Source organism: Podarcis cretensis (genome assembly GCF_951804945.1).
Source record: "Podarcis cretensis genome assembly, chromosome: 1".
Classification (NCBI taxonomy): Eukaryota; Metazoa; Chordata; class Lepidosauria; order Squamata; family Lacertidae; genus Podarcis; species Podarcis cretensis.
The window spans coordinates 100,676,014-100,688,504 of NC_137170.1; the positions used below are offsets into that span (position 1 = coordinate 100,676,014).

The 12,491-nt window shown below is 41.3% G+C and overlaps 1 long non-coding RNA gene across 1 annotated transcript in view; it reads left to right on the top strand.

The window, feature by feature from the left end:
• The first annotated feature begins 413 nt into the window (after positions 1-413).
• Positions 414-12,491, top strand: part of LOC307226582 — a 131,162-nt gene continuing 119,084 nt past the window's right edge. Inside the window, exons 1-2 of the long non-coding RNA XR_013843504.1 lie at positions 414-475; positions 9,915-10,120. This is a non-coding gene — a long non-coding RNA (uncharacterized lncRNA). The remainder of the gene's footprint in view (positions 476-9,914; positions 10,121-12,491) is intronic.

Below are 12,491 nucleotides of genomic sequence, written 5' to 3' on the forward strand. Positions count from 1 at the left end.
TATACCTAATGATTCCCTTTAGTTACATTCCACACAGCTCTGGTTATATGTGTAGTAGCTAGAACTCTCTTCAGGGTGATCCTGGGGATGATAGTAGTATTGTATGTGATCTGTCTCCCCTGTTTTTCTATTGCAGGCCCACAACCCTAAGACCACAGAGGCAACCATGACAGGTCAAATTTGCTACTGTACTGTAATCAACCTAGTACCAAACTGGCTATAGCCAAAATAAAGCACAGTGACCAAGTTTCCTGGGGCAGAGTGAAGCTCTGTTCTTTTGCTCTCCATTTTGCCGAAGCGAGCCAGGCATGTCCTTCAATCAAGATCCCGAATACTGCAAGCACAGAATATGTTCTCTGCAGGAAAACTGAGAAATTCTGATGGCAATTTCCACCGGCAATAACCATCTCTTCCTCCCCACAAAGTAGGGGGTGTCTGCCAGATCCCCAATTCCTGGTCAGGAAAAGAAAACTGGGTAAGAGGAATAGAATGGCTATATTCTGAACAGGGGCTGCTAACACTACAACATTTTGTTGCAGGTCTCGTTTGGGGAAGCATTGTTTGAGAAAGCAAGATGAGCTCTTGAACACCTAATCATGACAGCAGCTTGGCAAACATATGGTTCTAATTTGGATTGTTACGCTCACAATGTCAAAGTGGTATAATCAACCCCCTGTTTATAGAACCCATTACATTCTTCTGCTTCTCTTAAAAACCTAATGCAACATTTATGTAATATGAAGGATCTTATTCTTGTAATGGGCTCAGTTTCCCCCTGAAAGCCTCTATAATCACTTGCCGGAGTTCAGAGATCAAAGTACCCTGGAATATCCACCTCTTAGAGTGAATCATTAACTCAAATATTCTAATAATAGTAATTTGAGTTTTTAAAAATGTCATGATTTATCTGATTATGCAAACAAATTAAAAGACAGTCTCCTGAACCGCAAATCACTTGCTAATGCAAAGTCCTGCTTTCTGCAGAATGAATTAGAATTACCTGCAAATATTTGAAAACATAAGTGCCATTCAAGTTGATGCCTCTCATTTACAATTTAAAAGCCCTGCAAAGATCAAAGGAACTTGTGCAGCTACCTAAAGATTTGCCTTTTAAAACCCTACCTGCATACATTTGCATTTTTCATACTTTATGAGATTTAAAAGTGTCACGGGTCTGGTACCAAAGTATTAACTCATACAAACTGCTGCAATGCTGATGGATATTTTTGTCATGTTGAATTGATTGTTGCTTGCCCAATCAACTTTTTAAATACACATGTGTCTTACAATAAGTTTCTCAAATCCTACTGTGAATGCTATTTTCCAGTGTTTGCTTCCACAAAGGCTATTTTGTGTGGGGTTGGTAATGAACAGAATGAGGTTACCTAAACATTTAAAAAGGTTTTTCTGTATTAAAATAACTTAAAGGAATCTGTCCAGTGTGAAAGGCTTTGCAGTTTTCTGAGGTAATTCAGACTGTGCATTTCAAAAGTCACAGTCATTACTAACTCATTTGTCAAAACAAAATAAAAAAATTCCTTCCAGTAGCACCTTAAAGACCAACTAAGTTAGTTCTTGGTATGAGCTTTCGTGTGCATGCACACTTCTTCAGATACACTGAAACAGAAGTCACCAGACACTTCTATATAGTGAGAAGGTGGGGAGGGGTATTACTCAGAAGGGTGGTGGGATTGGGTGATTGGCAGATAGCTGTGATGAGCCTGCTGACGACTCTTAACGACTGCAATAAGTCTTACAGGAAAAAGCAAGGGGTGAGAAGGTGAAAAATGGCTTTGTCATGTATAATGAGATAAGAATCCAATGTCTTTGTTCAGACCAGGTCTCTCCATGGTTTTAAGTTTGGTAATAAGTTGCAATTCAGCAGCTTCTCTTTCCAGTCTATTTCTGAAATTCCTTTGTAATAAAACAGCTACTTTGAGATCTTGTATAGAATGTCCTGGGAGATTGAAGTGTTCTCCTACTGGTTTCTCTGTCTTGTGATTCCTGATGTCAGATTTATGTCCGTTTATTCTTTGGCGTAAGGTTTGGCCTGTTTGTCCAATATAGAGAGCTGAAGGACACTGTTGGCATTTGATGGCATACACAATGTTAGACGATGAGCAATTAAATAGTCCCGAGATGGTATGTGTGATGTTGTTGGGGCCAGTAATGGTGTTGTCCGGGTGTATGTGGCAGCAAAGTTGGCATCTGGGTTTATTGCAGGCTCTGGTGCCAGTGTCCGTGTTAAGTCTGGTTGTAGCATTATTGTGGGTTAGGAGTTGTTTAAGATTGGGTGGCTGTCTATAGGCAATGAAAGGTCTTCCTCCCAGAGCTTGAGAAAGAGAACTGTCATTGTCCAGGAGAGGTTGTAGATCTCTGATGATGCGTTGTACTGTTTTAACTTGGGAGCTGTATGTGATGACTAGAGGTGTTCTGTTATTTTCTTTTTTGGGTCTGTCTTCTGGTGTTCCTTATAGCTTGTAAACCATCGTAAACTCTCTCCTAAGAGATCTACAGCAAACCCACACAACGATGGTTTACAAGCTATAAGGAACACCATTTCAGATAAAACCACAGCGGACTTTGCTACCAAACTCTGCCAATTTGTCTTTACCCACAACAACTTCAAATTCGGTGATGACCTGTTCCTTCAGATCAGCAGCACAGCAATGGGCACCCGCATGGCCCCACAGTATGCCAACATCTTCATGGCGGATTTAGAACAACGTTTCCTAAACTCCTACCCACTCAAACCTCTCTTGTACCTGCGATACATTGACGATATTTTTATCATCTGGACACATGGTCAACAGACCCTGGACACCTTCCACCAGAAATTCAATGATTTTCACCCCACAATCAACCTAACAATGAATCAGTCTATGCAAGAAATACATTTTTTGGACACTACTATAAAAATACAGGATGGGCACAAAGACACCACCTTATACCGTAAACCAACTGACCGACAAACATATCTACATGCCTCTAGCTACCATCCCAAACATACCAAACAGTCCATTGTATATAGCCAGGCACTACGTTACAGCCGCATCTGTTCCAATTCTACAGACAGAGACTCTCACCTAAGAGATCTACAGCAAACCTTTTTAGAACTAAAATACCCAGCAGATGAAGTTAGACAACAGATCAACAGAGCCAGACTGATACCCAGAGAGAACTTGCTGCAAGACAGACCCCAAAAAAGAAAATAACAGAACACCTCTAGTCATCACATACAGCTCCCAAGTTAAAACAGTACAACACATCATCAGAGATCTACAACCTCTCCTGGACAATGACAGTTCTCTTTCTCAAGCTCTGGGAGGAAGACCTTTCATTGCCTACAGACAGCCACCCAATCTTAAACAACTCCTAACCCACAATAATGCTACAACCAGACTTAACACGGACACTGGCACCAGAGCCTGCAATAAACCCAGATGCCAACTTTGCTGCCACATACACCCGGACAACACCATTACTGGCCCCAACAACATCACACATACCATCTCGGGACTATTTAATTGCTCATCGTCTAACATTGTGTATGCCATCAAATGCCAACAGTGTCCTTCAGCTCTCTATATTGGACAAACAGGCCAAACCTTACGCCAAAGAATAAACGGACATAAATCTGACATCAGGAATCACAAGACAGAGAAACCAGTAGGAGAACACTTCAATCTCCCAGGACATTCTATACAAGATCTCAAAGTAGCTGTTTTATTACAAAGGAATTTCAGAAATAGACTGGAAAGAGAAGCTGCTGAATTGCAACTTATTACCAAACTTAAAACCATGGAGAGACCTGGTCTGAACAAAGACATTGGATTCTTATCTCATTATACATGACAAAGCCATTTTTCACCTTCTCACCCCTTGCTTTTTTCCTGTAAGACCTATTGCAGTCGTTAAGAGTCGTCAACAGGCTCATCACAGCTATCTGCCAATCACCCAATCTCACCACCCTTCTGAGTAATACACCTCCCCACCTTCTCACTATATAGAAGGGTCTGGTGACTTCTGTTTCAGTGTATCTGAAGAAGTGTGCATGCACACGAAAGCTCATACCAAGAACTAACTTAGTTGGTCTTTAAGGTGCTACTGGAAGGATTTTTTTTTATTTTTTTTTGACCATGGCAGACCAACACGGCTACCTATCTGTAACTGTAACTCATTTGTGTAGAGGAAAAACACAGGGTAGAAGCAGTGAAAGCTGGGTCATCAGAGCAACCAGGGCTCAGCCCTAGACAGTGATTTTTTTGTCATGTTTCCCTCCAAAATTTGAAAGCCATCCTTTCACAATCCATTTCAATGTAGAAAGAGTCCAGCTAAGTCATGCCCATTGAAATCAATGAATGTAAGTTACTTAAGTCCTCTGATTTCAGCAAGTCTACTTGAGTATGATGAACAATGGCTATCCCCTGATCAATTTATTAAATATGAATATAATCAAAACCTCAATATAGGCATCTTTCTGAGATCTTGAAGGAAGTGGAAGATAACATACAATTTAATAAACAAAGCCTACCACTGTCAGAAAAAATATCTATATTTAATATTTTCCTTTTCATTCCCTGCAGTATTTTCGTTTTCATTACATGGCAAAACCAAAGTAGCCTCGAATATTTTTTTTAAGCATTTAACTCACAGTACCATCAATTCAAATTTGCCCTCACCAATTCACATTGACCCTGAGTAATCAACTAAAGCTTTGATTAAACTACTGATTAAACTTTACAGCCCTAATATTAACCCATTCCTTATGGGTAAACTGTAGCAATTAACTTGTTATTTTCAAGAAAGCTTGTTATATGCTAAAGTGTTTTGCTCTGTATTCCAACTCATGAGCAGTCAGTATAATTTGGCATCTACTGAGCAGCTGTATAGTTGATTATATGTGATATACAAATTTCAGGGAAATGGGCTTGAAGCACCCAGGTTGTACTGTCAGCCACAAATGTGGACTGTTAAATCTTAGCTTCTCAGATGCATTGAACGATGGTTCGATAAAGGCTATTCTAGTGGGTTTCAGAATTCATTGCTTATTATCTTCTTCTTCTTTCCCTGCTACTAGATTTACTTGGCCTTCTAAGGGCATCCTTTATAAAGCCTTTTTGCTTTCTTGTGTTGCTTCCCTTGGGATACATTTCTGCTTTGGATAAGCATGGAAAGCAGCAGTTTCCGTCTGTTTGATTTCCTCCCACGCTCTTTGCTGCTGCTGGAAGTAGAGAGCTGGCCAGGGAATTCAATATTAAGACAGCAACTCAGATCCTACAACCCGTGTTGATCTGTTGCAGTTAATATTTGCCTCCAGGGTGCCCCAGAATTGCATGAACACAACTGGACAGGCATACTGTACAGTTTCTGATGGAGCAGAGCATGCTTTACAAACTTTTAGGATCATCATGCCTGCAAAATCTTGATCAGAAAGTGGACTACAAAGTGAGGAGATAGATTTCACTCTCCAAAAATTAATCATTCTGCCCAGTAACATTCCTCCCCTCCTGTTCCTTGCCATTCTTTCATCTAGCTCTATATAGCTTGCTTGCATGTCTCATTCTTTCTCCCTATTCATCGTAAAGGGTCTTAAGCAATTTCTTGACAACTGCAGCAAGAGGAGGAAAGGGGAGCTGTATCTCGGTTCATTTGTCCCACAAGAATAAATTTGAAGACATACTTTCTTCTGACCGTAATGCATCTCAGGACCTTCGGGCTGGCAGCAGAATGTAGGCTCATCTTTAAATTCACAATCTGAGTAAAGATGGGGGGTTTTTCATCATCATCATTTTTCTTTCAAGTATGCTCTGCCTGATAGAACAGCACATTCTCTCTTTCAGAGAAAATGGACTATTTCAGGAAAGAAAAGTGAAATCTAAGCTACGCCCCCTATAATTCCGAGTGGTTCTGTGATATATGAGGAGCAGGCACAATCTTTAGTCCAAGAGTAGCTAACATTACTGGTCTCCGCTGTCATCTCAGACTGGAGACTGTTGATATGGATGATGGAAGACACTAATACAGCAGAGTCGTATAACCTAATATATGTGTCCTCTGTTCATGCATGATGCAGGTGACTCACTTTGCTGCAGGGCTCCCCTCCCCTGCCCCAGAACCTCTTTTTCTGGAAAAATAGCACTGCTTTGAAGTCTTATTATTTCTGCTTCTGTTTCTCCATCATTGGCTGAGCAAGATCCAGCTGCTCAGCTCCATTCCCTTGCTTCATGGAACAGAAGTCCAGCAACTTCATCAGCAAGGGAAAACTTGCCTCCATCTTGAGTTGAGCGAATTCCAGCTGCTCTGTCCTATATCTTTCCCTCAGAGGTTATCAGCAGGCTCTGACCAAGGATAAGAACACAACAAGAGATCTGAACTTGTTGGATAGCAAACATTTGTTCTATCATAGGAATACCATGTTACTCCCGCTGCTGGAACAATATTTGATTTTTTTCCTTTTTCTTTTTTTACTGTGGGAATCTTCTGTATGCTGCTTTGAAAGTCTGCTGGGGCTAAAAAGTGGTAAAGATAAAGAGAGATAGGCTATTGTCCTCCTTTGGATCTCTATACACCTGGGATTTCAACTGCCCACATCAATTAAAGGTAAAGGTAAAGGGATCCCTGACCATTAGGTCCAGTCGTGGATGACTCTGGGGTTGCGGTGCTCATCTCGCTTTATTGGCTGAGGGAGCTGGCGTACAGCTTCCGGGTCATGTGGCCAGCATGACTAAGCCACTTCTGGTGAACCAGAGCAGCACACGGAAATGCTGTTTACCTTCCTGCCAGAGCGGTACCTATTTATCTACTTGCACTTGTGTTTTCGAACTGCTAGGTTGGCAGGAGCAGGGACTGAGCAACGGGAGCTCACCCCGTTGTGGGGATTCGAACCGCCAACATTCTGATCAGCAAGCCCTAGACTCTGTGGTTTAGACCACAGCGCCACCTGCATCCCTATACACCTATACACCTCTATACACCCGGGATCTTTATAGAACTGGGATTTCAACTCCCCACATCAGCTAAACCCCTTTGGAAAAAACCCTAAAAGATAAAATAGGCATGGTTGAAAGTGTGTCAGTAGCAGACGGTCTGCTTCATGCAGATGCTAATCTTCTTAGAACAATGCTTAGGCAGTTTCCTTCTCAAACAGCTACAAATAAGGGATGGTATAAACTTGCTTCAGGCATCTTTACAGGCCCAGAGCACTCTTCCTTCATAAATGTTGTCCTGGCAACCTGAATTTATAATCTCACGCAAAGTGTTATCTATAAGACTTGACACAAAATTTAATTTTAGAATACGTTTGTGATAATTTGAAGTGCTGCATTTTATTTTTTTAATAGCATGATTTATTTTTCAGGTAAGGCTACCCAGTTGAAACCTTGACAACAAATGATTAAAACTTTAGCTACACACTTATTGAATCACAGCACAAAGCAATTTTTAGAGGAACTAAATATATGAGCATCCAATGGAAATTATCGTTCAGGACTTTTGTAAAGTTCAAATATCCAGAAATTCTCGATTCCTTTTATTCATATATTGATCAGCTTTTGGTTGAATCAGGCACGAATCTTCTCTGGACTGTTTGTAATGACCTTAGAAGGCTAGCACACATCACCTGTTTATATAGAACTATATTTTCACCCTCTATTTATAACTCTCCAGACTTGAACAAAGTATTGGACTACTACTGACCTTTGCTGGGTCACACCTGTGTAGATCTCTGAGCAATATCCAGTTTGGTGCTATAATCCAATAGAGCCTGACCTTTCAGAAAGACCAAACATATAACCCCAGTATTAAGAAGCACAGAACCAAAGAAAATATATTATCAGGACCCTGAGTATGGAACCAGAAGACCTCCATGTAATGCATAAGTAACAAAGCAGCATTTCAGTTTTCAGTGTGAATAAATTTAATATTCACTTCCATTCACATTTTTAAATGTCAGAATAGTACTCAAATTAATGGGTTAGACATCTATATTTCCTAACAGAGCTTTCAAAACTTTTCATGTTGGTGTCACACTTCTTATGCATCATTTCTCAACGCAATAATTCAGTTTTACTAGCAAAACAGAGGTTAAACTAACCCCTTTCCAGCCCCAGGAGGAGCATAGGTAGCGTTTGCATGGCACACCTACAGCATTTCAGCTGACACACTAACATGTCGCGACACACATTTTGGAAAGCTCTGTCTGTGAAGTAGAGGAATTAAAGAGTCCTGCAGGTGCTAGTTGGAGTTAATTGTTAGGTGCCTACAGATTTTAGCTCAAATGCCTGAAGGCTGAATTGATATTCTGGCAAGGAAATGGTCCGACTATCTCCTGCTATTCATTTTATTGTCAATCCATATATGTTATGGAGGGAGGTAGAAATAGTTGCACCTGGAAATAAATGGATGCTAATTCTATAACTCTAAATATAACTGAGTTCAGTGGGGGTGTTGAGTTTTATTTTCCTCATTTATATCAACCAGAGTTAAAGTGATTACTTTTTTCTGGGTTGTATTTAAAACTAATATAAGCTGGTGTGTATACACACACACATCCATTTATCCACACACACACACACACACACACACACACACCCACACCCTGTGTATACTGCAATTTCATCAAAAGTATCAAAGCAGTTTACAACCATTATATATGCAAAATAAAAAGCACAGGTTATTCTTATTTAAACAGATTGCCAATTTACTATTACAGAAAGTGTTTAATCTCACTTGTCTGCATAAGCCTAGATGCAAAGGAAAGTTTTCAGCAAACATTTAAAAGTCAATATTGAAGATGCCTGCTAAATCCCTGCTGGAAGAACATTCCACAGGACTAGACAAATTACACTAAAAGTTTGGTTTTGTGCTGATGCCACATGTGCCTCACTAACTTGGGACACAACCAGCAACACTCCTACAGACAGATGATCCCAATGACTGAGCTAGGATATAAGGGTTCAGGCATTCCCTAAGTGACTTGGACCCGAGTTGTAAATTAATACAAAGACTTTGAACTTGGCTTGGTAGCAGATGGTCCGCCAGTCAGGCCCAGGCAGAAGGGGTGGCCAGCTGTGTACACTTGCCCTGGGCCTTGGAGGGCTAAACCAGCTGTGGAGTGGGGTGCTGCCAGGGACCGGCTGCTTTTTCTTCTTTGAGCTTATAACTTTACTCTTAAGAAGACTCCTGCCCCAGGCCTCAGACAAGCTCTGCACGGTCCTGCAGCCAGTGCAGATGTTTTAACAATGGTGTCTCACCAGAGCTCAGATGTCCTTTGAACCCAATCACCCCACCAACCATGAAACATTCATGGATCCCCACTTGTGGATTAATTTCCACAGATCTAAATGTACTAATTTCTCCTCTAAGAGAAACACAGCAATGTGGCTTGAAGATGAGCAGATTAAGGATATTTCCAGGTAGATGTCTGGGTCTCCTAGAAAAGACAAGAATAAGATAACATTAATGTGTTTTCATGTGTCCTGACACCATGATGATCACCATTTCACTGCCACATGTAATTGGCTGATACCAGCTGGTGAAGAAACACAGAATGCTGTGCTATTTGATATGAGTTACTTCAATTAAATTATTAGGCATAGGGAAGCTTAAAACCTGACTATTTTAAATGACACATGTATATTTAGTGTCACTTCTAGCCAACGTAGCCATATTTCTTTTGCTGCTGCTGCTTCTTCTAGATTTTCTTTGCTTTCACATTCTTCACAAATGTACTTTTACATTTGCCCTGATGTATTCATGTTCATCGGCAATACGTGTTGCCACTAACACACCTGTCTAACTGGAACGTATTTCATAATGCATGGCTTATTGAAACCCTTTGGGGTTTTTTTTGTTGGCCGAAAGCCCATTTGAGTTTGCTGTTCTTCATTCTGAACATATTGTTTCTTTGCTAGGAAGGCTTAGCTTCAAAGTACAAAGCCCTCTTTCAGGTGGACGAGTCCCAGCTGCCTGATTCCATCTAAACCTGACAGCTGCCTGGCCTTTTCCTCAGGCGAAGTTCTTCTTTTAGCATGGTTGCTCTTTGGTCGACAAGTTCAATAACTACTGCATACGTTTGGATGAATGATGTTGTTGGGTGCCTTGAAGGATATGTCGCCAGGTTTGTAAACAAGAGAATATGCATTAACAGGCAACAGTGGCTTGGATTCTGCTGTGAGAGCAGAAGGTGCTTCTACTAGTACAGAAAGGTAACCAATTCTATTTCCCACCTGCACCTCTCATGCCCTATCAAAACAAGTCCTAGTACAGGAGTGGAGAACCTGTAGCCTTTCCAGATGTTGCTGGACTATAGCTCTCATTGTCCCTGATCATTGGCTATGCTTGGCCAGGGCTGATTGGAGTTGGACTCAAATATGCTGGGAAGACCACAGGTTGTCCACCCTTGCTCTACTAGGTAAGGGCACCTTTCAGATAAGTTTTTCAGGTGTTGCAAAGAGCTGCAGTTTGTGTGTAGAAGGACAGGTTGCACCTGTGAAGTGTGTTTTGCTTGGGTTGCAGAATCATTGGATACCAGCTATCAGCTTTTTGAAATTGTCTTTTCTCCCAAACTCAACTTTGCAAACGTTAATTATGTATCAAAGTGCTTTGTTTTTGTTTTCATGTAAAGGAAATGGATGTCTCTCAACTTAGAAATAAATGTTCTGAATGGCTGTGCTTGCCCAAGACATTGGATTATTTTCTGAACTAATTCAGAAAGATTTATGTAGCCTAGGTCTGTTCTGCAATATTTTTAGCCAGTGAAATAATTTCTCAGACCTTTCAGAAAGCCCTGCTCATTTCAGTGGAACTTGCAAATAATGTGTGCTTGATGGGCTACATTGTGGGCCCTAGTTGTGCTTTGTGTGTACACCAGTGTGGTGTAGTGGTTAAGAGCGGTAGACTCGTAATCTGGGGAACCGGGTTCGCGTCTCCGCTCCTCCACATGCAGCTGCCGGGTGACCTTGGGCCAGTCACACTTCTTTGAAGTCTCTCAGCCTCACTCACCTCACAGAGTGTTTGTTGTGGAGGAGGAAGGGAAAGGAGAATGTTAGCTGCTTTGAGACTCCTTCGGGTAGTGATAAGGCGGGATATCAAATCCAAACTACTACTACTACTACTACTACAATTCTTCTTCTTCTTCTTCTTCTTCTTCTTCTTCTTCTTCTTCTTCTTCTTCTTTGTGCTTGTGTTTCTGTGTGACTGCTGTAGCCTTATTCACATCAGATGAATGCATCAAATTCAACAGGTATGTATGAGCATGGCAATGTGCAATTGTATCAGCAACAAACCTTGTTGTTGTTGGTGGTGGTGGTGGTGTTGTTGTTGTTGTGTTGGGACATATTTCTTTAATACCATAAGGCTATTGTTGGGAAAAGACACACACACACACACACATATATGTGGGTCATACATCTGTTGGTTCTATGGTTTCTTGATGGAAGGGATAGTGTTTGTTGAATGTTTGTGTTGTTCACAAGTACGGCAGCAAGTTTGGTAATAGAAACATAAACATGTCGAGTTGGAAGGAATCCAAAGGGTCATCTGGTCCAACCCTCTGCAGTGATCATCCCCCTTCCCAGTGCGTCCATATAAATGCAAAAAGGCAATGCCACAATAAGGCTTAGGATCTCTACTATCAGTTGCAGCTCAAAGGTCCAGAGACGCCTGGGCCACTTCCAACTATTGAGGCCCCTAGCCATAACAAGAATAAGAATAAAAATGGAAGCAAAACAAGGCACCAAAAAATTATATCACATCTCTCATTTGTTTAAATTAGCCACTCTAAGCTCAGTGAAGGTGTGACACTATAAATTTACCAGTGTGGAAGAAGGCTACTTCATTGAATATCAGTGCTGTGTGGAAAGTGCCATCACAGAGTTTAGACATTTTCAACTCTACACCAGAGCTAGGGAACCTCTAGGCTGCAGACATAATTTGGCCCACAAGGCCATTTCTAGCGAACTCTACCCACTCCTCATTCATATGATGTCATTTGAGGTCACCTGTCAGTCATGTTGATCCACTACTTTCCATGGCTTTCCTTGGGTTATGTTTAAAATCTTACACAACTTATGTGTACGTGTGTGTGTGTGTGTGTGTGTGTGTGTATAATGTATTTAAATTTGGCAGTTTGAATCCCCGCGATGGGGTGAGCTCCCATTGTTCGGTCCCAGCTCCTGCCAACCTAGCAGTTCGAAAGCAAGTCAAAGTGCAAGTAGATAAATAGGTACCGCTCCGGCGGGAAGGTAAACAGCATTTCGGTGTGCAGCTCTTGTTCGCCAGAAGTGGCTTAGTCATGCTGGCCACATGATCTGGAAAAACTGTCTGCGGACAAACGTCGGCTCCCTCAGCCTATAAAGCGAGATGAGTGCTGCAACCCCAGAGTCGTTCGTGACTGGACTTAACTGTCAGGGGTCCTTTACCTTTACCTTTTAAAGGGGGATTTAAATGTAAAATGTATGCAAAAATATTGCATTTTCCACCCTGCGTCA